At 50.1% G+C, this 26,616-nt stretch overlaps 1 long non-coding RNA gene across 1 annotated transcript in view; it reads right to left on the reverse strand.

The window, feature by feature from the left end:
* Nucleotides 1-6,399: 6,399 nt before the first annotated feature.
* The window catches only part of LOC146863683 (uncharacterized), a 140,182-nt gene continuing 119,965 nt past the window's right edge, over nt 6,400-26,616 (reverse strand). The window contains exons 2-3 of the long non-coding RNA XR_014976556.1: nt 8,026-8,117; nt 6,400-6,522 (exon numbers count right to left, since the gene is read on the reverse strand). This is a non-coding gene — a long non-coding RNA (uncharacterized LOC146863683). The remainder of the gene's footprint in view (nt 6,523-8,025; nt 8,118-26,616) is intronic.

The following is a 26,616-nucleotide window of genomic DNA, read 5'->3' on the forward strand; positions in this document are numbered from 1 at the left end:
CCAGCAGTCAACACTGCCAGCAGCAATAACATCAATCAGCACCAACAGGATCATCAGGCACATTTACAAAAACGGCAGGTGATTGGTTTCTATGGAAAGGGTATTGCACATCAATGACTGATGCAAAGGCAAAAGAGGCCCAGGAAATCGGAGCACCCCTGAACATTGAGCGGATGGTTCAGGCCTATCTAGATGACACAACAGAGGTCTACATGGAGCAAAGCCCATTGGTGTATTGGTATGAGAAAAGAAGCCAATGGCCAGTGCTCAGCAGGCTGGCGATAAAGTATGTGGCTTGCCCTGTTGCAAGTGTCTCTTCAGAGCGTGTTTTCAGTGCTGCTGGTGCCATTGTTACTGTCAAAAGGACCAGTCTCTCGCCCAAAAGTGTTGAGAGGTTAACCATGATCAAAATGAATCAACACTTTATACCACCAGAGTACAAAATACGTGAATCACAGGAGGAAGAGGAGAGTGACTTTGATGACATAAGTAGTGGATTGTTAGACGTACTGCTGTCCGAACCACCAGAGTTTGAAGACGAGCTCCTCTTCCCTGACAACTAGGCTTTCAAATTGTTCTCCCTTCCTTTATTTGTGTGTGACTGTGTGTATCTGTTTTTCTGGTTCAAAATCTACATTCACAACAAAGCCATCAACAGTCTCCTCTTTTTATTTCCCTATTGGAGTTGCACGTCTGTGCATAACTGTCCACTCCACTCCTCAGGGTCCTGCTCCATGTTCCTTACTCTCCCTAAGTACATTTCAAGCAAGTCAGACATTGGATGGAGATGGAGAATAGTACAATACAGGTTGCCTCTCACAGTCCCTCCATAAGAAGTGAAACGTGACTCCACCTATATTCCATTTTGTTTCCAATCCAAAAGAAACTCATCACTGACTGGCAGAAGGCTAGGCAGGCATCAGATCAGACAGCCAAAACGAACACCAAGACAGGTAATGAGTGATTATTGTGAATGATGGTGGCATGCATTGCATTGGATGCTGGCTGACTACGAAGAATTGTGCATGCCATGAAGTAGAACTATACTAGTTTATCGACAAAGTAAAAGTGACTCAGGTGTGGTGCCAGTTAATGTTTCCTTGTTGTTTAATAATGACCACATTGTACTACTCTTACCACTGCAGGTGCCGGCCAATATCCGTTGCAATTTGGTAATATGGAATATATTATAAACTTAATCAGTCACTACAGACTGAGTTGGTGTTGGAGAATACGTACCACACGGTCACCATCATTGAGGATGCTGAGCATACTATCTTTGCACACAGTCAGTTGGATTGGAGAAAATTGATGGAATAACTGCGTTTCATGGGCTGACTTAAAAGGTAAAAAGTTTGAACAAGAACCACAGCAGACCTAGGCTAGATATCCGTGTAGTGGTGTGGACTGGAGTAGAGTGTAGTGGTATGACGGACAGTGGCGCATTGATTTAGTCACTTCATTGGGAAAATTCTAGGTTGCTGCAGTGCATATGACATTTCTCTGGCTCGGTCAAAATGTAAGTAAGGGGTAGGGTGCCTGGCCTGTGCCGCGGTTCTCCTGTTCTGTGGCTGTGCTGGCTCCTGAATCCTGTCCCTTTGTTGTTGTACCTTAATGCTGTAGAGTAGACACACTATGTAGCCTATCCAAGCTGCCTCAGTCTGAAAGTGTTCTCTCCAGAGTGTTGTCTTGCACTCCACTGTAATTGAGTTTATTGTTGTAAATGCTGTAATTTTTCAATACCCCGTTTGTTTTTCCATCTACACTTACAGGCCGGCCTTTACCCTGTGCTACAGTGGGAGAAACGACTCACACGTACCTTACCAATCCGCATCAGGCGTTTCATGGGCTGACATAAAAGGTAAAAAGTTTGAACAAGAACCACAGCAGACCTAGGCTTGATATCCGTGTAGTGGTGTGGACTGGAGTAGAGTGTAGAGGTATGACGGACAGTGGCGCATTGATTTAGTCACTTCATTGGGAAAAATTCTAGGTTGCTGCAGTGCATATGACATTTCTCTGGCTCGGTCAAAATGTAAGTAAGGGGTAGGGTGCCTGGCCTGTGCCGCGGTTCTCCTGTTCTGTGGCTGTGCTGGCTCCTGAATCCTGTCCCGTTGTTGTTGTACCTTAATGCTGTAGAGTAGACACACTATGTAGCCTATCCAAGCTGCCTCAGTCTGAAAGTGTTCTCTCCAGAGTGTTGTCTTGCACTCCACTGTAATTGAGTTTATTGTTGTAAATGCTGTAATTTTTCAATACCCCGTTTGTTTTTCCATCTACACTTACAGGCCGGCCTTTACCCTGTGCTACAGTGGGAGAAACGACTCACACGTACCTTACCAATCCGCGTCAGGCGTTTCATGGGCTGACATAAAAGGTAAAAAGTTTGAACAAGAACCACAGCAGACCTAGGCTAGATGTCCGTGTAGTGGTGTGGACTGGAGTAGAGTGTAGTGGTATGACGGACAGTGGCACATTGATTTAGTCACTTCATTGGGAAAATTCTAGGTTGCTGCAGTGCATATGACATTTTTCTGGCTCGGTCAAACTGTAAGTAAGGGGTAGGGTGCCTGGCCTGTGCCGCGGTTCTCCTGTTCTGTGGCTGTGCTGGCTCCTGAATCCTGTCCCGTTGTTGTTGTACCTTAATGCTGTAGAGTAGACACACTATGTAGCCTATCCAAGCGGCCTCAGTCTGAAAGTGTTCTCTCCAGAGTGTTGTCTTGCACTCCACTGTAATTGAGTTTATTGTTGTAAAGGCTGTAATTTTTCAATACCCCGTTTGTTTTTCCATCTAGACTTACAGGCTGGCCTTTACCCTGTGCTACAGTGGGAGAAACGACTCACACGTACCTTACCAATCCGCATCAGGCAGGCAGTGATACCCAAGATTGATGTGCGGAGTGTCCATGGAAGGGAGGACCAAGAAGAATGACGAGAATGATGCAACTCCACATTTGGACCAGGATAATACAATAACTTTAGTATCATCATTCGTCTTTACATTTATTTGCTTGCTTTTTTCTCTTTAATCATTGCGACTGTGTGTTGTGGTTTGTTTGTTAATTGATCCAACTTTTTTTAGTTTCCTTAGCTAGCTTGAAAAATAAAAGTAAGCCCGGTACAGCATGTAATTGGGTTCGGTCTGAGCTCTGAGGGCGTCAGACAGGCAAGGCAAATTTCAATTTCGTCCCTGACTGTACTGTCTCATTGGGTCATAGTAGTTATAGTACAACTCATTATCATTAACCATCAAGTTATCCTCCTCAGCATGCATGCATTTGCTTTCTCTCACTTCATACTTTGATTTCTTTGATAATGGATCATGGTCGTCTTACAAGATTGTGTTTTACTTTTGTTGTGTCCATGCATATTGTCTGTTTTTCTTTCTCAAACCTTTCCCAAAACCCCACTTCCCATCCAATCATCAATCCCTAACCCTCTTCCCCCGGGCTGTGTGATTTATATTGAGGTGTGATGTGATGACTATGTACACCAATTGATCACACGCTTGCTGGGGCAGATGTGGTGAAAGCAACACTAATTGAATTTCAACTAAGGCAGGGCAAGGATCTTCTTCTGCTTGACCACCCATGCTGTAGTTTACTTTGTGTTCTGTTCCACTCCTCCTCCCAGAGTCTCAGTCAAGTGACTTTCTCTTTCTTTTTTCAAACGCTATTGCCAGTGTCTACTACTACCACCACAATAATGGCATCTACTCCGTCAATTTGGGAAACCAACCATGCAGCCATCAGTGTGCCGAACTTCATCATCAATCACAGGTAAGATAAGTTTGGTGGGAGGTATGGACTAGGAGGAGAGACTGACAGTACTATTATGACAATTAAAAATAACTCAGTGAGGGGTACTGCATCTATCGGTTTGTGTGTTACAAAATTGGCAGATTTTTTAAATCAAACACTGGCTGTGGGCATGCAGCAGCACGGAAACAAAGTAAACAACCATGTAACTTACATTGAATTCGGAAAACTGTAACCCACCACAAAAAACATTAACATCGTATAAATAAATAGTAAGTATATTTTTAATGTCCCCTAACAAAAATAAACTATCCCGCTCTGACCTAACCCACCCCCCTCCCTAACCCCAACTAAACAAAACGAAAGTCCAAAGTCCCAATGTCCGTAGAAATCCCCAACGCCCACAAACCCACCCACCAACAAAAGGAATTAAAAAGGGGGCAAACGACGAGGTCCTCTATTGTCGGCGGGCCTTAAGATGTTTGTCCACCAGGATCTTTACCCGCTCCTCCATGTTCTCCTCCAAGCGGGCCATCCGGCGGAGCAGCTGGCGGCGAAATGCCCTACAGTTACATCCAGGGTGGGGGACAGCAGTGCTGGAAATAGAGGCGCGGCGGCGGGCAAATGCCGGACCACGGCGCCGTGAAAGTGGAGGCCGGGCCTGACTGGGGCCCGGGGCATTGGAGGAGGCTGCAGCTGCAGCCGCCTCCTCCTCCTCCTCCTCCTGAGCCACCAGCCGGCGATAATGCTCGCAGATGGCCTCCAGTTTCCGGCACCGGGCCCTAGCGGCCAACTCCTTCCTTGATGGTTTAGTGGAAGGAGTATCATCTATATCAAGAAAGAAAAAGAACATGTTGGAGCCAATACTCTTAGCAAAACAGGAACACTAAAATCATTCAACACATAGTGTCACAGTATCACTAGCAAGCACAGTTCATAACATTTGGGATTTGGTGCTGGGGTAAGTATCTCTAATCCTACTTCCTTGGACTCTAACATTTGTGACCGTTTCAGACATTATTTATAAATATAATCGTACTATGTATGTACTCCGGTACACCAGTCGTGCTGTTCTTATCTGTAGTTTAGCCCAATTACATAACCTTGTTGTAGGCGGCATGCCAGGTCCATCAGCTAAGCTTGCACCCAAGAGAAACAGATATGAGCCACATGATGCAGACTCACGTTAGTTTTATTTACTACTACTGTCTGCAGGTGGGGAAGCTCATCTTTTTGTCTGACGCCTTACGGCCGTTGGCACTGGTCATACTCTGCTACATGAGGGCAAATGGCATGCACAATTTCACTTACACCCTGCCATGGGTACTACAAAAAGGCTGATTATTTATCGGATCCAACGATCATTGCTTATATTCATATTATAGATGCTGCTAGTGCTAATACGATATACGACATCAGGTCGGTAGCGGTCGGTGGTGGGAGTGCTGCCGGTCGGTGACGTGGGAAGGTGCAGGGTGGGGATAGTAAACGATGGATTAAGGACATTCACAGGTAATTAAAGAATACATAAAAAAAAAACATTGCTGCACACAGTAGCACACACTGCATCGCATTCGGCAGTGCAGTGCGCACCTTGAAAATAGTTTTATTTATTTTTATGTTGATTACCTGTATTTGGCCGTAACAGTAATACACAGTTTACTCGCCAGTGCCACCCACCCGTCCCCTCCCCATGTCACCGCCCGCCAACAATCCCACCACCAACCGCTACTGCAGAGGGTACTTTGCTTTCATTGATTGTGTAACCAATATACATAAACATTAAACAACAGATAGGCCACCCTTTGCAGGCTGGCTGCCCCAATCGAAAATACATTAATAATAATAGGTAGGGAGTGGTCCCCAGAGTGGGAGGAAGGGGTTTACGCTTGATAATATATGACGTGCTTGCAAACTACTGCAAGTGTACTGTTTGCTCATAATACTACCTTGATTCCCCTAGGCTTTGCTACTGTCGCGCAGTTTCTTTTACATTTTCTTCAAAGTAAGAATCTCCAGTGACACTTTCCACCTATACTGTCTCTTGGTGATAGTACATCCAGGCATACATCCATTAAAGTAAACGTCTATCCTTTTGTATATATCTCTTAACAAACCTTAGTTGGTTTCACCAACAAACACCCATGCTTCTGCTCCTTCCTTCCTTGCCTTGGCTTTGAGTTTGAACCAAAAACACCGCTGATTCTTGCTATCTAGTACTATCCACCCATACTGTGTCGCCCACCCAGGCAGGCATTCTTTCACCTTCCACCCATCCTTCAACAACCCATGCATCTGATCTTATTACTATCAGACTCCTATACATGCTTCCAACAACATATCCTTCTCTGCCGGTCAGTCATACTGTTTATCTCACCCGTCCTTCCACCCTTAGTGCTTTCCCTCTATGTTCAACACATCCATGAAGGTCATCTGATCTGAGTTTGTCTTCTCCATAAAACATTCACAGCTGATTTTGGAGTCAAATAGAAGAGGCCATTGGTTACTCTACTCACGCTGGTAATGCTACGTAAAGGGTGTCTTCTTCAACCGTTGTATAATAAGTCGCACAGTACAGTGAAATAGTGAGCACAGTTCCATCTAGCTGTAATGTCAAGAAGTAATGAATATAACTTACCGCCGCCGGCCACTGCTGCTGGATCCCCCCTGGGCCCTGTGTCTCCTGCAGGTGCCGCCAGTTCGCCTGCCCCCTCCGGAATGGCTGCATCGCTGGCCCCGACGGCACTGGTGGATGGTAGTGTGCCTAGAAAAAAGCATCACAAATTTTTTAGATGCCTGTAAACCTCCCCCTATTTTAAGTGTTCACTTGGAACATTGAAAAAAAAGTTAATGCGATGCAACATACATCAGTACTAGACAGTAAGTACAGTCAGTAGACAGACACTAGTAGGATATGGTTCCACTTCCTAGGGTCATCTAGTCCTACTCTACTCTTTTGAAAGTTAGCCTGAGCCATGAGTAACCCTTTTAGATTCATCATGTCGACTACTACTCTTTTGGTGCATATTATACCTGCCAGCTTATTGACATGTGCAGTAGATGCCTTTAAGGCCGCTTGACTGTTGCGTACAAGTGAAGAGGTCGAAAAAAAACCAACTTATTGACTTTGTTTAGTTTATATTGCTTAGCCATCACACATACATGTTACACTTTTTGGCATGACTGCAAACTGCTAGCATTCACCAGTATACCATCTAACGGCTAACTCGCAGTGTTTTTCTCATATATCATAGGCGGAAGATTCCCTTCTACAAACCAGAGATTTACAGAGCATATTGGATGCAAGATGATGTAACCAGTATTTCTACGTTCTACGGTGAGGGATCTTCCAGAATTAAAAAGATCTTGGCTCTTGTTCTTGTTGTCAATCATGCACTTGTAAATGTTTACTGTTTTAATGTTAGGCTTTTTGCTGGCTTATTGACTATGGCTGTCGTAAATTAAATTTCATATTAACGATGTACAGAGTTTGATACTTGTTTCAAATAAACCTTTTGAACTTACACATAGACTCTGTGGTATTTGGTGTGGTGGAGTGGACTTACACAAGTGTGTGAGCAAAATGGTGTTTGTTATTATGTTCTGGGTTGTCTCTGTCTCAGTCATCATCAACATTGTGTATCGTCTTCGTGGGGGGGTCGGGAGTGGGACCCTAATGTGAGACACTATAGCTAGTCGGTTAGGGGATCCTGGGTTCTTCGGACTGAGGTGTGATCAGTAAGATCCAACCTCCCATCAGCACCATCCTATTTTGTTGTGCATAGTTCTGTATGTGGCTCTGCAGAATCCTAGACAATATTAGTATCATGTACTATCCGATCAAAAATACTAGTCAAATATCTGGTTGGGCATTTTGTTTGTGGTAATTGTCAAAGCCTCAACATTGAGAAGACTTGAAGAGGACAACCCAAAGGACAGGACCCAGTGGCTAGAGCTATTGGTCAATCAGAGTTTTATTGTTGCAAAGAAAACCTTCTATTAAAGAGTGGGCAACTGTGCAAGCTTCGCTACACAGAGAGTAATAATAGTAATAGTAGTAGTAGTATTAGTAGCACAGAGAGTCATAGCAGAGGGAGTTAGAAGCAACTTCGAGGCAGGGATAAACAGAATTAGTAAACAGATAGTCAAGGTCAAAGAAGTAAGCTTTTGTAAAAAAGAGATTCAGAAAGTGGAACCATAATTTAGAGTTTGGGAAAAAAAAGATGCAGTAACATAACATTTAGGGAAATATAAATGTCAATCTAACCTTACTGGGGCCAGCTGCAGGAGCCTCAGTAGAGGAGAGGTCCTGGGGTTCCCCCGCCGACTCCGACCCCGTCTTCTTGCCCCTGGGTGGTGCTGATGATCATGTAAAATATAATAAAGAAAGAGACCAACATTAAGGAGTGCTGTGAGAAAAATAATAAATCATTTGGAAAAACAATAAGTCAAAGAACATTTTAGGAAACAACAAGTGCAATAAAATTGACCTATCTAATCAGAGGGATCGACTACTGGCTGCTTCCTAGTGCATTTACGGATCGTCTACTTATTTATGAACACTCCGGTGTTCCTTGATCATTCTGATTCCAAATACTAACAAAGCCTAGTAAGTACCACCTGACCTACACCACCTATTCCAGACGGGCCAATTGTTCACTAAGTCTGCACTTCAATTTTTTTCAGCCATCAAATGCACAGATGAGATGGAGGACACATGCATAGTTGCATACATTAGTGCATACATACAACAAATTGTGAGTTGGTTGCATAATTCTGATCTAGTTCTGCTACTGACTGACCATGCTAAGCCTACCACTCACTAAACAAAGTACAAAAGGTTCGACAGAGGACTGGAGTAAGCAGCACTCAGTGACAGAGGATGCGTCACGCAGACCGCATAAAACAATTAGTAACTACTACTAACAAACTAAACCTAGTATCCAATATCCATCCACCACTATTTCACAGTAGGACAATGGAAGGACTAGAGTCTCTCTAGCAAATCGCATTACCTAACTTCAGTTCTGTAAAGTAAACTCTTACATAATCAGCATCAGCACAAGCTAGCGCAAACTACGTTGCAAACAAGTAAGAGTACCACCGTGCACCTGGGTCCTTAAATCAAAGAACATTTTGCTTTTTGGAACGTAATTTACCAGCAACGCTTGGCACGCAGCAGTAATCTTGTTGTTCATCTAATTTAATATACACAATCAGTTACTCACCAAGCCCGATGACCTCGACACCTAGCAGGTCCAACAGGTCCTGCTCCCGGTCCAGGATGTCGGACCACCGGTGAGCTAGCTGGTTGTGGGTGCGCCGGATCCCAGTGCACCGGAACACGGCCCGGCGCACCTTCGCCCACCGACGGTGCCGCTCCTGGGTAGCGTACCCGGAGCCGGGCCTGCCGCCTGCTGCCAAGGTCAAGGGGAGGAGGCGCTGGATGAAGAAAACAAGAGCCGCCACCTCCTCCTCCCCAAACAGTTGCCGGGCCTGCACCCCTGCAGGACGCATTCTGCCGCAAGGCAGGCGGCGCTTCTCTGCGCCTGCAGGTCCCTTGCCCTTGGGACTTGGTGTGCCCGTGGCCATGGTTCTGGGGTGGGTGGGAGGCGGAAAAGAAAAGTCCGAAGGGGAAAAAAAGTTAGGGGGAAGACTATAGAAAGAACTTTATAAAAGTAACAAAAACACAGTAAAAGTAGAAATAAAATGCAAAATATAAACTGAGGCAAACAGAGAGATAGATAATAACTAAAAAAAGTCAGGAAAAAGGCTTTAAAGACAAAGGATTGCTATGATAAAGGGAGGATACAAAAGTAGGCCCAGAAACATGGCATAGAGTGAAAAACAAGATGGCCGCGCCCATTCGCGACCGCGTGGGTAAGTTCGCGCGATATTTCTCGCGAACATGTACTATTTATCGCGAACAAGTAAAATGCGCTCCCGAACACGTCAATGCACATCGCGAACACGCTATCCGCGACCCGGAACAGGAAATAAGGCATCGCGAGCGGGCGGGACTATAGAAAAACAAGATGGCCGCGCCCATTGGCGACCGCATGGGTAAGATCGCGAGATATATCCCCCGAGCATGCAAACAGTTCCCCGAACATGCTTACCGCGCTCGCGAACAAGAAAAAGCCATCGCGAACAGGTTGCCACAAGCAACTACGCAAGCTCGCGAAGCTTTGCGAAGGTCGCGTAGTGCAATGACATCTTCGCGAAGCTTCGCGAAGCGCGACTACGCGAACTACGCCCAGGGTTAGATATCATGGCTTAGTCAGTCCTGAAGCAGGCGTAAGGAAAGTAGCGATAACAGGGGTTATCGCTACTTCTCTTGCCGCTATGCTTCATAGCATGGGGCTTGATGATAGGAGAAATGTCGCTTAGCGACATTTCTCCTGTCCTGTCAGGTCAGGAACGCCCACTTTGCATCTCATTAGAGATGCAAAGCTACGCGTTAGGAATTCCTACGCTAACGCAAGCTTTCATGCGTTAGCGTGAGCTTGCTAATTAGGCGATAAAATTATCGCCTCGCCTTGCTGATATGCCCCTACATTTTATAAATTTGCAATTATGGGCTCAGCAATTTTCCAAGAAGCACATGGAGTTACGCCCAGATCTGAAGCCGGGATTAGAGCTCAGCTCCCCAGGTTTCAAAGTCAAAAGCGTAGACCTTGTGGCAGTGTAGATGAGACCCCTGGTGAAGATGAAAATGTTACATTTCAATCTTCTAACGTTGACCTAAATATTGCGTTTCTGCTCAGGCGCCTTCGGGTTAGGTTAGTGATTAATACTGACATTAAAACTTACAATGGACATTGATCGATCACAACGCTGTGGGTGCTCGGTTGAAAGGGAGGCTGGGGGCATGCCGATGATGTTTGCATAACACCCGCACTGTGCCCAACCCAGGATGGCACGCAAACCTTCTCACATATTTGTTACCAAAGGCAACCAACACTCGGAGTTTTTGTGGTCGTTGCTGGCCGCAGTTTATTACCCTCATGTGCATACACATTTTGCAATCGCCTGGTCATCGGTTTATGGCCAGGGTCATATTCATTATCCTGAACCATCATACGTCATAAATCATTTTGTGCTGCTCATCATAACCATGCGTCATAAATCATTTGTGCATTGCAAATCATTTGTGTCATGAACAGTCATGGATTGGTGTCGCAAGTCATTTGCACTTCTTGTCATAAATCATTTGTCATAAATCATCAGTTGGTCATAAATCACTAGTTTGTCACAGCTCATTTGCATATCATTTGCATATCATGGCATCGTAAATCACTCTGACCGTTCGTTATTCTGAAGTTTTGCAGGCGTATCTCGTTTCATGCCACTTTTGTGGCCAAACACTGTTCTGTTTGTTGCCACTCCCCTTTGCATGTGTAAGGGGGTAGCCTCCCGCTGGAGTTAGGCCCCAACTCACTACCTTGCTAGTCTTTTTGTCCCCTGTCATCTGGTGGGGGCTGGGCTTCGAGCGCCGTCTCCGTTTGCTACCCCCATTTGTCAGGCCTACTCACCCTGCCGTAATGCATCCCAAAGTGAGCGGCCCACCTTCTACACACAGCCCCGTGGGTGTGCCTCCATAACCAACCAATGCACCTTTCGTATCCACCAGCACTGCGACACGCTGGTGCATAGGTGTGGGTGAGTGGGTCGCGGAACTCCTTCGGCGCCACTCCCCAGCTCCACAGTGTAGTAATGAGCTGTAGTAAGGGGAGCGGTGCCTTATATCCACCCCCATGAATCTCGTTGAGACGGGCGGTTGCTGAGCTTGGGGGGGGGTTCCAAACATCACCTGCCCCCCCATTTGGCCAGGTGACTAGGCGCCTTTCTGGCGCAAGTTTGCCGTGAAGGAAGCGCCCCTTCTGCTTCGGAGCGCTTCTAGGCATCTAGAACTGTATCCTTACAGAGCCCCGGTGTTCGTTATGGCGCTGGCCTCTGCAAAACTTTGCGAGAATGTCTTTTCAGACAGTGCAGACATAACTTTGGACCAGAAAATAATTATTTCCGGGGAACTGCAATAAACAGTCCAAACTGCTGCAGCAATAAACCGTTCCGCTTTTTTTGGTCGCTTGTGCCAGCGGCTCGAAATCGCATCTGTTCCATCCTTGAAGCATGTTGTTGGGCGTGGGGCTGGTGATGAAAAACAAATTGTTTTTAAAAGTATTTCTGCCGCCCAGCTTTTCATAATACCCAGCTTTGCACTGACCTCTTTGGTGTGAAGTCCAGCGGTGGCTCACCATGGAGATGCTTTCGCCTTTTTCGGAGGTGTGGGGGCATGCTTTGCGACCCCCTCACTGCTCAGCAGCTATACAGCTCACAGTCGAATGAACATCTGTATGTTTGAGGACTGGCGCGTGTCCCACAAGTGTCAGAACCGCTGCAACTCGCACAAATGTGCTTTTGTCACAGAGGGCGGGCGGCTGTCTCCGCTATCGGCCACTACTAACGCCTCGAGGGCTGTGGTTGTAAAACTGCTGCTGTGCAAGATGTGTGATCCGCAGACGCCTCGGCGTGATATGCAAGGTTAAAGGGTTCGCACTAAAGGGGGTACACTCAGCCTTTCACCCTCCCTAGGTGGACACGAGTGAACAATACAATGGAATGGCAGGTCCATGTGAATAACAGAGCTGCGAAGTCACTAATCTGGTTCAATATGTCTATTAAAAGTAGTCAATATCCCGATAAACCCCGGAGACCTGTTTGAATCCAATGTTTGAGCGCCCCCTAGCGCTTGAGCTGCATACAATATGTTTACCCTTCATGACCGTGTTGACACAAGTAGACGAACCTCCACATTGCTTTATATAACCAAATGAATAAAGGGGAAATTCAAATCCCTCATGTCGCGTCGCGTCGGTCACAGTAATCACAGCGACACCAAGTAAGTTGTCGATTCTTTATTGTATGTGATGTGCAGCCAGCATGCTGCACGTCCTGCCTCGTCCCCTGCTTCCTGTGTGTGTGTGCTGTTTCCCCCCTGACCGGAACTGGTGTCCGGTGACCTGTCCGGCACTCTGACCTCCTCCGAGGTCCTAGTGCCCTCGTGCCCCATCTCTCAGGACACTACATCTCCCCCTTTTGTCACAAAGAGTTACAACAGTAGCATTCGTTGGTAATCAGAAATGGGACGCTTTCTTTCGCATAGTCTGTTGCAAATGTGAAATGTCGATAGATGTTATTCGCGAGATGCTGCCTCGGGTGGCAGCTCACATTTCTTCTATTAGTCTCTTTGGTCTCACAATGTCTCTCCTCGGCCTCGTCACAAGTCCTTGGCCCTCCTTTGGCCTGGCGGCTTCTTCTGTACCTGCTTCTTGGCTCTCCCTTTTTGTTGTCTCTTCGATGCCTGTCACTTGCTCTTCGTCCTTTTCTTCTTTTAGGCCTTTGAAATGGGAGCTGTTCCTTGTTATTCGTCGGCTGTCTGACTCTGCTGTTACCATTGTTCCTTTTACCTTTGTTATCGTCAGCGGGTCTTGGGCGACTGTACTGTCCGACTTCCGTTGTTGCTTCTGTCGTACCACAACAGTATCTCCTTCATGGAGGTGTGATTTGATGGCATGTCGCCTTCCGTCAGCATATTCCTTCATTTTTTTCTTGGCCGCCTCATCTTTTGCTGCCACGCTGTCGTGCCCTGGTGCTGTCAGTCCTTCTACCTGCGGCAGCCTCGTTCTGCTTGTCCTCCCTAGTACTAGCTCCGCCGGGCATTTCCCTGTAGACCCATGAGGCGTGTTTCTGTAGTCTCTCAGTATTTGGCATAGTGCTTGGTGGTCTGTGATGATGGTGAACGGCTTCCCGTACACAAACATGTGGTAATGCTCGCATGCCCATACCACCGCCAAGCTTTCTTTTTCCGGCTGAGAGTACGCCTTCTCAATGTCTGTCAGGCTTTTGCTGGCGTATGAGACAATCTTCCTTGGTGACTCCTTTCCCGGCAGGTGTTGTGCTAATATTGCACCTAAACCCACTGGGCTGGCATCGACCGTCAGCTCGGTGCAGAGCAGCGGGTCGAAGTATGCGAGGTGCTCCACAGTCATCACGGCCTTCCTGATCTCTTTGAACGATTCATTGCATTGTTGAGACCAGACAAATTTCTGGCCTTGTTTCGTTAGTTCTCTCAGCGGCGTGCTCACCGTGGCAAAGTCTTGTATGTATCTGGCACAGTAGCTTGCCAGGCCTAGGAATGATCTTATTGCTGCCACATCTGACGGTGGCTTTGTATTCTTCAGCGTCTCCACTTTGCTGGGATCAGGCCTCATCCCTTTTTCCGAGAATATGTGTCCGAAGAAGATCAGCTCTCTCCTCCCTAGCTCGCACTTTTCTCCATTCAGTGTTAATCCAGCCTGCTTTAGTTGTTTGCACACTTGCCTTAGGGCACTATCATGTTCTCCGTCCGATTTCCCAAACACTAGGATGTCGTCGCTGTATGTACTGTTATGTACTGGTCGTATCACCTGTCTTATTGTCTCCTGAAATATTTCGGCCGCTGACGAGATACCAAAACTGAGCCGTTTGTACCTGAATAGTCCTAGGTGGGTGGAGAATGTCGTTATGTACCTTGATTGTTGGTCCAGCTCTAGTTGGTGATACCCTTTGCACAGATCTAGCTTTGAGAATCGGCACGCCCCTGTCAACCGGCTGATCATGTCGTTCAGATGAAGTCCTGGATGACGTTCCCTCGATATTGCAGTGTTCGGTATTCTCATGTCCACACAGATCCGTATTTTGGACGTATTTTTCTTCGGGACTGCCACAATCGGTGATACCCACGGTGTCGGCCCATCTGCAGGCTCAATTATGTCTTGCTGCAGTAAGTTGTTTATTTCTTCTTCCACTTGCGGTTGTAGGTGAATTGGCACTCTCCTGTGATGCTGTGCCACTGGTCTCACTGCTTCGTTTATGTGTAGGGTAACCTGTTTGTCTTTTAGCTTCCCCAGTCCTTGCAGTATTTCTGGGTATTCTTGCAGTATGTTCTCTTTTTCTGTCATGTGATATGTCATAGCCAACAGCCCCATGACTTGTGCCGTGACGTTGCTCAGCAGGCAGGGTGCAGGGATGTCCCCTTTCAGGACGTGTATTTCTTCTTGATATGTCATGTCCTGATATGTTAATGTTTCAGTGAACTTGCCCATGTTTTCTACGGGTGTCTTTGAACCCCACGTGAACACATCTACTTTTGATGGCGATAACTTTGGCTTTGTTCTCATCTTCATGTATTCTGACATGCACATTATGTTGCATGTGGCACCACTGTCTAGCACAAATTTTGTTCTGTGGCGCCCGACGTCGATGTCTACTGTGGCCGTCTTTTTTATTTGCTCTTTCTCCACCAGCTGGATGTGTTCCTGCTGTCTTCCTTCCTTTGGTGTGTCGGACATGAGGTATAGCCGTGCTTCTCTCCCAGCCGTCGTCTGTCCGTCCGACTCATCCGACGATCCTCTCTCTTCTGTCTCCATGTGTCTGGCATGCCTGGTGCCTGTTGTCCTTGGTCTAGCTGTTCGTCCCCTCTCATGCCTAAATTGCCGGCTCATGCAGGTGCTTGCGAAGTGGTTGTTCCCGTTGCATTTTCTGCATTTCTGGCCCATTGCTGGGCAGGTGCCAACGTGTGGGAAGTCAAGGCCGCATCTGTAACATGTGACCGCTTGTTTCCAGTGATGTTGTTGCTCCCTGTTGTCGTTCCTTTTGAAATATTCCGTCATCCGATGCGCCATCGCTGTTCCTTTTTCTTTGCCAATTTGTATCTGTTTGGCATGGTCCGTGGCCCGTGCTTCTGTGCGGGCCATCGTCAGTATTTTTACAAGTGTCGTTGGTTCCTTTAGGATGCGTGCTCTGAACTCTACTGACAAACACCCTACGATGAGGCGCGTTCGTATTGCTTCTTCATTGTCAAACTTATCAAATTCGCAGTACGTCACCAACTTCCGCAACCTTGTCGCGAAGTCGTCCATGCTCTCTTCTGGTTGCTGGCATGCTGTGTGGAACGTGTATCTTTCGAAATCAATGTTGCGTTGGGGGTCGAATTTCTCCGTGAGGCACGCTTTCGCGCCTTTATAATCTGCCGTTTTTTCACTCGGTAGTGTCATCATTAGGTCTTCTATTTCGTCTCCCGCAAGGTTGACCAGCAAATCTAGTTGTTTGCTCTCTACGACGTCCGTTGCGCGCATGTATCGTTCAAATTGTCGTAGCCATCTCTCCCATCTGATGCCTGCTTGCGGTTCCGATATGTTGAATGGCAGTGGCCTGCGGAACACAGCTTGTGTGCTCCTTGTCTCTTCGTCACCCATATCCTTCCTTTCTGTTATTTTGCTAATTTATTTATTAGTTCCTTTTTACTTCCTTCTTGTCCCTCTGGTGCTATTTTCCTTCTTTGGCACCTTTTTCTTGTCGTTTCTCTTTTATTTAGACCTTTTTTTTGTCAATTTTCCTTTTTGCCTGACCTTAAAATGGCCTCCCGGCCTTCCTGTGCTGCTATTGGCCCAAATTGCCTGACTTCAAAATGGCCGCCGCACTCTCGCGCGATTTCGCGCCGTTCGGGACTTTGCCTGACCTTTCAAAATGGCCGCCGTCTATCTTGGACGCTGATTGGCTCAATTCGCCTGACTTCAAAATGGCTGCCACCTCTCGCGAGAGTTCGTTGAAACTCACGCGCGAGAGGGATTTTAATCTTTCCTTCAGTTGCTTGATCAGTTTCAGTCTCGCGCTGCTCTTACTTCTCTTAGCAGCGCCGGGGTGGGCTCCCGCAACGATGTTGTTTTCTTGCTGGGCACTTCGGACCAGGGTGGGCTCCTGGCTCCGATCTTCTTTCCGCGACCGGGTGGGCTCCGACAGTCGCCGCGACGCGTGGATTTCGATCCCGCCTCGTCGCCAGTTGTCGCGTCGGTCACAGTAATCACAGCGACACCAAGTAAGTTGTCGATTCTTTATTGTATGTGATGTGCAGCCAGCATGCTGCACGTCCTGCCTCGTCCCCTGCTTCCTGTGTGTGTGTGCTGTTTCCCCCCTGACCGGAACTGGTGTCCGGTGACCTGTCCGGCACTCTGACCTCCTCCGAGGTCCTAGTGCCCTCGTGCCCCATCTCTCAGGACATAACACCTCACAGGTATCCCCCGCTTATTATTATGCATTAAAAAACACAACGAAACGCGCGCAGACGCAGCTGTAAGGCACGTTCTCTCTGTGGTTTGCCTCCTTTCCTTGCCAGTCGCAGCTTTAATGCCAGTTTTGCCACCTCCCTCAGCCGCATTGCTGCTTTCCTCTTTCACCCCTTGCCTCGTCTGCTTCTTGGCTAGTGAGCCTGTGCAGGGGAAACCTTAAAATGGGACCTTGAAACAGCCTCAGTCTTTAAGAATGTGCTGAGAGGATCTTTACAGTCACGAACCACAGGATTTCCCACCAGCTTCGGCTGTTTGCGCCTATTAAACGGCGTGTTTGTCCCTTTGAGACTTTCTTTTCTAAATACTTCCAAGACCAACCCGGGCAATTCCTTCTCTACTTTCACTTTCATTGTGACCAGGCAGGGAATTGATGCTGTGATAGTGTAGAGGGAATTACTGAAACTGTTGTTTGTTTTTATTCCCACGTTTGCTATTGCTGCATTTAGCATAAATTCAACTTGCTGTAATGTGCGGTAAAATGGTAATACGGCATCCTTTTCCCCGGGGTGTCTATGGCACAATTTGTGCGGCAAAACTGCCCTTATTGTTCCATGAGTAGAGACTTCGAATAATGGGAAAACTCCTGAAACATAAAATCTGAAGCCCTGAGAATTCGAGTGCTCGGAGCCTCTTGGGTCCATTTGTCACTGCGCACATCATCAGCAGGGCCACCCACAGGTTTGGGAATGAACACGCGTGAGTCACCGCACAGCTCCCGCAGCTGACACGGTCTTAACTGCACGGAATAACCCAGAATCCTTCGCGTGTTTCGTACTGACCTGTAGCGTGTGAGGCGGAGTGCCCAGGACGCTGCCATTGGCTGAGGAGCAGGTTCGAGGGATCGCCTCTCGCGGAGCCTGGGAAAGCAGCGATTTCTATGGTTACTTTCCTGATTAGGAGCAGAATGAATGAAAGTTTGAGAAATCATAGTACCCCCAGGGGCACCCCGCTTTCCCTCCTTCCCCAAATTAGGTTACCCAATGAAACACAAGAAACAGTTGTAAGTGGGTAACAAATGCTGCAGGTTTATTACATAATTCCAGTATATGTAATGGGTGGGTTATTTTACGGGCGATCCAAGGGCAGGCGACCATCTACTTCACCTGCCCGCCTGATGAGCCGGGCAGCGCGGGAGCGAAGCCCGCAAGTGCTGCCCCCCAAGTGATTCTTTCTACGATCACGTGCCGTTGGTAAATCTACTCACGCCCCCCCTCTCGGGGCGGAGCGTCGCATAGCAAGCCCCCGGTTGTTCAGGCCCACAACCGCCCGCAGGACTAGCGGGGCGCCGACCGGCTTCCGGGACCTCTCTGGAGGCTCCTCGTTTTGGCTCAGGCACCACGTGGTGCCGCTCAGAGGTACTCTTTGTACCGGCCTGCTTCCAGATCGCCCTGTCTCCGCCTGCAACGAAAAAGGAAAACATTACAACGCTCAGAAACCCCCCCCCCCAACCACGCCTACGCCGGGTAAGCGGTAGGGAGGGAAAAGGCGAGGTGGGCGACAAAAGAGGTCGCCAGTGAGGGTGGGGGAAGGCTAAATAGCCTCCCCCTCACACCTGGGCCCGGGAGTGACACGCATTGCGCGTCACTTCCGGCCCTGACACAGAGGGGGGCTCCAGTCTGTGTCCCTGCCCCTCCCGAAGGGAGGGAGTGGGGAGGGGTGACCGGGGCCCCGGGGCCACTAAGGCGCCGACCACCGAGTGGCCCCCTGCGGGGGCCGCGGTCAGCGGCATAGTACCCCCAGGGGCACCCCGCTTTCCCCCCTTCCCCAAATTAGGTTACCCAATGAAACACAAGAAACAGTTGTAAGTGGGTAACAAATGCTGCAGGTTTATTACATAATTCCAGTATATGTAATGGGTGGGTTATCTTACGGGCGATCCAAGGGCAGGCGACCATCTACTTCACCTGCCCGCCTGATGAGCCGGGCAGCGCGGGAGCGAAGCCCGCAAGTGCTGCCCCCCAAGTGATTCTTTCTACGATCACGTGCCGTTGGTAAATCTACTCACGCCCCCCCCTCTCGGGGCGGAGCGTCGCATAGCAAGCCCCCGGTTGTTCAGGCCCACAACCGCCCGCAGGACTAGCAGGGCGCCGACCGGCTTCCGGGACCTCTCTGGAGGCTCCTCGTTTTGGCTCAGGCACCACGTGGTGCCGCGCAGAGGTACTCTTTGTACCGGCCTGCTTCCAGATCGCCCTGTAACTCCGCCACAGCCCTGGAGGCGGCTCACCGTCGCAGCCAGGGCCCCCCACCACCTGCTATAGTCTTACCTGCAACCTCTCCTATCTAGGGCTTCCTGCAACTAGCTGGAAGGGAACCATCCTAGCAGAAAGAAGAGTTTGAAATTCTGCCACCTCAAGACAGTGTGACAGCGCTAGCAGGACTCAAACCCTGTGAGATCCCTTATATCCACAGGCCCAAGACTTACAAGTGAGCTGTAGCTCCTGGAGTTGTAGATGGCCCCATCTATGTCCCCAATCCCTAGACGCTATCCTAATCGGATAGGGTCTGTTGAAATAAAGGGGCCTGTGAAGATGTGCAATAACTATTCGCCCCCCAGCGGGAAGGTTACACCTATTCACAATCCTGGGCCTGCCCGCTTTGACTATTATGACGAGAAGGGTTTTACTTAACATTTGTACAGTCCCCTCAGATAGTTAACCTGGGGCACGGGGGTGCACCTAACTGCCAGCGCGTGACCATGGGCAAGGGGCGACTCTTGCCCCTGCCCACCATCCCTTATACCTTATAGGAATTATGCCCCTACGGATCCCTCAGTGATGATCCCTTAGCCATACCAGCTTCGGGAATCTGTTTGGCTTAAGCATTGCGCGCTGTCATAATGTCCCCTTGTGTTTGCCCCGCTGACACCCCAGTTATTGGGACAGCAGCACCCATAGCGCGGGAAAAGTGTCCGTAAACCAGGATCCCAGTCTCCTGCAGCTGCAGTACGCGACCAGTGATTCCGGTGGGGAGTGCCACCAACCGCAACGGTCCTCCAAGCATTATGGAAAGCCCAATTTTACCTGGGCCTATCTCCAATTGATGGTGATTACGCCCAGCTGAAGGCCAGAGGACCACCTAAGGAGCCTATTCACTTGTTTTGCTACCCGGCTCCCTTCTGGGAGGGCCTCAGAGTTAGGGCAACGCGTGTGCTCCCAGGGCACGGTGCTGCAACCCGAAATCTGTCTTTGGTTGCAGGGGAATGCCCCCCAAGTACATCTGGACCTATTCCTATATGGTTCCTTCAGCTACTCCTCCTGCAGGCCTAACTCTTGGTTATGGTGCCCAGCTCAGTGTTCTGCAGGCCAATCGGCTTAACCATGAACTATCGGTCGATTTGAGACAGAGGTAACCACGGGTTGCAATCCGCTCGCGAGCGGCGCACCCGCAACCACTTGGACAATCCCGGTAACCTTGTGCCGTGATTTAGGCCCTAGTGATGCGCTATGTGGTGACCACTTATTCTTTTGCCGCTATGTCAGTGCGTCCCCGTATTCAATGCGATTGGGGCACTGAGCTGCACCCATATCTAACCCATCTAGTGGCTCAATCCAGACTTCCTTTAGCATTAGATAATAACTACCATTCTATATCGGTTGCGTTGCCCTGCCCGACTAGGCACCCACCCGGGTGTCTAGATTACAGTTAGATATGTGTGAGTTCCCCATATCAGTGACCGTTGAAGGCGGCCCACATAAGCATGTTGGCGGGGGCCGAGTTGCGGGCTTAAGCATACCTCTTTTAGACTGTCGGCAGCGACCCGTGTTTAACTGTTACTAACATGGCAATGACAGTTCTACGTTAGGACTATCCCCACACTGGTCCGCCCAGCCCAAGGACTGATGCACCTGGGAGGGCGAGGCCGTAAGCAAAAGGTTGGAGACGAGCGACACGTGGTCACGTGTGGTCAGGATCGGAGTGCGCGACCCTTGCTGTAATTAGCACCTTTATGTCGCGTGAACTCGACCCGAAGGTATGGCAACGCTATGCATGAGTAACATATTTACACACATATTCGGGCACGGGAGTGAGATCATGAGCCGCCAGGTCCGCGACCCTCGGGAACCCGGGCCTACCAGGTCCAGCAGCTCGCATACATATTCGGGCACGGCGATATTAATTGATTTACCCAGCGTCACAAACCCAGCGCGAACTCGATCCGAAGGTATAGGCGCGCAGTTCATGAGCACCGTATTTACATACATAATCGGGCACGGAGAGATTAAGTGACCTGCCCGCAGTCACAGCGCGACTCGGCCGACGGTATATGGAGCGCAGTCCATGCGCCCCGTATCTACATACATATTCGGGCACGGAAGTGTGATCATGAGTCGCGACCCTCGGGGGGGGGGCCAGGTAGACCAGGCCCGGCCGCACACGTGCATATTCGCGACCCTCGGCGGTCCAGGTGGACCAGGCCCAGCAGCACGTATGCATATCTGGGCATGGGGTGATCAGTGATTTGCCCGGAGTCACAACCACAGCGCGAACTCGATCCGAAGGTAATGGTGCGCCATTCATGAGCACCAATATACATACATCATCAGGCACGTGGATAATAATTATCTGTCCAGAGTCACAGCGTGACCCGCCCGAAGGTGTTGGGAGTGCAGTACATGAGCCCCGTATTTACATACCTATTAGGGCACGGTCGATTAGTGATTAGCTCAAGCCGTAATGCGCGCAAAATTATTAGAGCGCTAGACACAAGCACCGACCAAATACCCTTCATGTGCAGGAGTCGTCGTAATGCCCGGAATCACCTAATGCGCGCGAATGTGGGCACGAGCAAATTCTTGTGAATAATACATGCACTTGAATCATGTGTCTGCATTATAGGAAGCCAGCCACTGCATGTTGCATATTTATCTAGCGTGAACTCGACCGGAAGGTATTGGAGCAAAATCTTGTGAACAATGCCTGCACTTGTATCAAGTATCTGCCTTATAGGAAGCCAGCACATACATGTTGCATATTTGTATAGCGCGAACTCGACGCCAAAGGTATTGGAGCGCTTTATATGAGCACCGTATCTACATTACACAAACCAGCACGGGGAGCGTAGGAGATAAGTACCCATAACACGATCCCCGTGGCAGGTCACGCGAGCACCGCACCAGATTAACCCTTGAGGTGCGGGGGGGGGAATCGTAATACCCGTAATCGCGTGATGTGGACAGTGCATGTACTGGTATCATGTATCTGCCGTATAGGAAGCCTGCAATTACATGATGAATATTTATATAGCGCGAACTCGACCGGAAGGCAATGGAGCACTTTACATGAGCACCGTATTTACATTACATCTACACGCAGGGGGTGCTTAAGACATTCATACCATATTACCATCTCCCCGAACCAGATCATGCGATTACCGCACCAGATTATCCATTGACGTGCGGGGGGTTTATTAATGCCCGTAATCGCGTATGTGAACAATGCATGCACTTGTATCATTTATCTGCCTTATAGGAAGCCAGCAATACATGTTGCATAATTATATGGCGCGAACGCGACCTGAAGGTGTTGGAGCGCTTTACCTGAGAACCTTATTACATTACACATTCAAGCACGGGGAGCTTACAAGATTCGTACCATACTAAACGATCCCCGCGCCAGGTCCATTGCGCCTGCCGCAGCCCACTGCATGCCCCCCCACCCCCAACTGCAGCGGGAGGGGGGGGAGATAACCTTAACCAGGGAGCGCCACAGGTGTTGCACCGCCCGTGATCAGCGGGGACCCAGGCAGCTCCCAGCCTTGCAGTGCTGGTGTATTAGGGCCGTGAACCGACGCTAATCTCGTAACGGCTCCCACGGCGCAGGGTGTGCGGCTTCTTTGCTGTCGAACCCCCATTAATTTACTTTGCACGCGCATGAGCATCGTATTGACCCTACCCAGGGCACTGGTAACTCAGTACCTCAATCGCGTTCGAACGCGAAATCGACACGAGGTATTGTGGCGCCTTACTTAAGTCTCGCAGTACAATATTAACATGCTTGAATGCCCCAGATCACGCGAGCTCCACCCGAACGCATTGAAGCGCTTGCAAGAGCGCCGGCTGCATAGCAAAAAGTGTATCGGAGCGCTTACATGACAAGTCCAAAACTCTGTGATTATGCACTCTAGGCAGCCCCCAATTCCTGTTGGACCCCGGCCGCCCCGTCACCGATCTCGATTGATCAACATAATTGCGCGAGCTCGACCGAAGGTGGTGCTGCGCTTCACATGAGTGCCGTATTTAAACTTCTAAATCTAAGCACTGGGCGCTTCGCTCCCAAGTACCATCTTGCGTGAGCGAGTGTCAGGAGCAACCTGTTGCATATTATGCAGCGCGCCATCGCCCCGAAGGTATTTGAGCGCTTTACCTGAGTGCCCTAATTACATTACACAACCAGGCACTAGGCGCGTAAATCAAACCAAATGATATGCCTTTGATCACCGGGCCACACAGGTGCTCGAATGTCATAATCACCGTCTAAAGTTACACATCGGGGCCGTGAATAGTTTAAACGCGCGTAAATGCTTGTTTCTTGTTGGGCACGGGGAGATTAAGTGAATTGCCCAGAATCACGGGATGTTTTGCCGACGCCGATGCTTCGAACCTCGTTTCCTATTACCAATGTCGGCAGCGCCCCATCAGGAGCTCTACCAATCGGGGCTATGTCCCTCGGTACACCGATAAATTCGGCCGGCGGACCGCGTCACTGCCCTTTAAAGTCGCCACTCTCGCCCTAATCTTGCGCCCCCTCCGCCCGTGGCCCACCGCGCCACAGGGCCCTGTCGATCTGGTACTGCCCAGGGACAGGGCCAGGGCGGAGTGGGTGCAGCAAGACTCACCGCAATCTGGAGACCCGACGACGACCGATCGAAAAGATGGGAGCTGCACCTCTTTGAAAGGTTGTGAAGATTGTTGCCTATTTATAGCGCGAACTCGATCCAAATGTATTGGAGCGCTTTACACGAGCACCGTATTTACATTACGCATTTAGGCATGGGGAACTTAAATGATTTGGCCGGAACACAGGATGTTGACGCGACCCGAGAATGATTGAACCCTGGTTACCAGCACCAAAATCGGCAGGAACTCAAAATATTTATTTAATGCAGGTTTGTACTGCGCGAAGGTATGACGGTGCTTTACAGGAGCATCGGTTACCTTATTCATTCACCCAGAAGCACAGGATGTGGAGTCGACCACTAGGCTCGAACCTTGGTTCCTGCCCCAAAGTCGAAAAACCAACCGTCAGACCACAATCGCTCTCCTGCAAGGCACGATGCGGACGCGGGCCCGAGACTCGAAGACCCCGCCCCCCTGATTGAGGACATGAGCCACGGCCTTTCTAAAGGTTTGCTCTCTAAGCCTTTATTCGTTATCGAGCAGCCGCGCGACCCGAAGACATTGTAGCGCGCAGCACCGTCATTAAATCAATATTAGGCACGGGATTCGCCCCTAATCACAGAATGCGGACGCGGGCCCAGGATTCAAACGCACCAAGCCGATTGAGATCGGCATGCCTGCATCCGTTATGCAGCGGGAAAAAAGGCCGCAGTTATTGGAGATTGAGGTTAAGGTATTGATGCCCTTCACATGAGTGCCGCATTTTCTCTCCCGTGTAGGCACTGGGCGCTTCGCTCCCAAGGCAATCTTGTGAGCTCGAGTTTCTTGGAGCAACAACCCGCGAGCAATGCCTGCACTGGCATCGTGACACGCATATATGGGCAGGCACGATTACCTGTTGCCATATGTATGTAGCGCGCCATCGGCCCACAGGTATTGGAGCGCTTTACCTGAGTGCCCTGTTTTCCTACCCCATGCAGGCACTAGGCGCGTCATTCGGAATACAATAGAATGACAGCACATACATTTTTGTTAGGCCCGGGCAAATTAAGTAATTTGCACAGAATCAAAGGCTGTTCCAACGTCATTGCCGAGACTCGAACCCAGTTCCCCAGGTTCGAGGTCGAACGCCCTAGCGGTTAGGCCAACTCTCCTCCCCTGCAATCCGGACGCGATCCCGCGGGCCGGAACGGATTACCCTAGATCCGCCCCCAACTATCAGGTAGCCACGGCTACCCCTTGGCCCACACAACAACGTAAGGGGGGGGGGGCGCCCACTACACACGCCCCCCTCCCGACCTCGTAGCCGTTGGGAAGGGGGCAATAACCTTCCCCAGGGAGCGCCGCTCATTCTACATTTTTATAGCACAAACGATCGTTTCTACGACACTGCATCACATTATCACGGGGCCCCTTTCGCATGAAGCTGGGAAGGTTTCATGTTTGCTGGTGTCTGCGGCCCTGAGCCCTCTTGGCCCAACTTGCGCCCTCCCCGCCCGTGGCCATCCGGGCCACAGGGCCCCGGCGACCTGGTACTGCCCAGGGACGGGGCCGGGGCGGGAAGGCTAGAGCAAGACTCACCGTTGTTCGAGATGGTGGTAGTAGGGCCGGGATCGCAGCGGCGAGGACGACGAACGAAGGAGCCAGAGACTGTGACCGAAAAAGGCGAGGTGGGTGACAAAAGAGGTCGCCAGTGAGGGTGGGGGAAGGCTAAATAGCCTCCCCCTCACACCTGGGCCCGGGAGTGACGCGCATTGCGCGTCACTTCCGGCCCTGACACGGAGGGGGGCTCCAGTCTGTGTCCCTGCCCCCCCCGAAGGGAGGGAGTGGGGAGGGGTGACCGGGGCCCCGGGGCAACTAAGGCGCCGACCGCCGAGTGGCCCCCTGCGGGGGCCGCGGTCAGCGGCAAATACACCTTCCCTGATTGTTGTGCAAGGCAGAGGCAAAACTTGCAGGTGACTGAACAACACCTCAGAGAGTGGAGAACAGAGCAGCACACGGCTGTAGAGCTATCCAGGCAGGGAGCCCAGGCTGGGAGTCCAGGCAGGGAGTCCAGGCAGGGAGCCCAGGCAGGGAGTCCAGGCAGGGAGCCCAGGCAGGGAGTCCAGGCTGGGAGTCCAGGCAGGGAGTCCAGGCAGGGAGCCCAGGCAGGGAGTCCAGGCAGGGAGCCCAGGCAGGGAGCCCAGGCAGGGAGCCCAGGCAGGGGGTCCAGGCAGGGGGTCCAGGCAGGGAGCCCAGGCAGGGAGTCCAGGCAGGGAGCCCAGGCAGGGAGTCCAGGCTGGGAGTCCAGTCAGGGAGTCCAGGCAGGGAGCGCAGGCAGGGAGTCCAGGCAGGGAGCCCAGGCAGGGAGCCCAGGCAGGGAGCCCAGGCAGGGAGCCCAGACAGGGAGCCCAGGCAGGGAGCCCAGGCTGGGAGTACAGGCAGGGAGTCCAGGCTGGGAGTCCAGGCAGGGAGTCCAGGCAGGGAGACCAGGCAAGGGTCCATCGAGGTGAAGGCTTTTAAGAGTTTGCATCCTCCTCATTGACTCAGAGTGTCTCTTCCTGAATTCAATCCATCTTTCGAGCAAATTCGCGTAATAACTATGAGGCGCAGGAACTCTGGCTTTCACTGGTTGTGAGGGGGGGAGATACACTTCCAAGTATGTCTCCCTCATCGTCAAACTTTCTAACATGGCCAGTGCGGGGTAGAGAACCAAGGGATGCTCGGCAGAGTGAAGCCTCCTCAGACCATATGCCTTGAGGGCTCGAGGCACTCACCCAAACGCCCTTCGAGGGTGGGTGAAGTTTGCTTCTGAATGATTGGTTTGCCTGGACAGTTCAGATGATGGCTGACATGTCTCTCAGTTTCTGTTTG

The sequence above is a fragment of the Triturus cristatus genome, chromosome 2_1 (genome assembly GCF_964204655.1).
Source record: "Triturus cristatus chromosome 2_1, aTriCri1.1, whole genome shotgun sequence".
Lineage (NCBI taxonomy): Eukaryota > Metazoa > Chordata > Amphibia > Caudata > Salamandridae > Triturus > Triturus cristatus.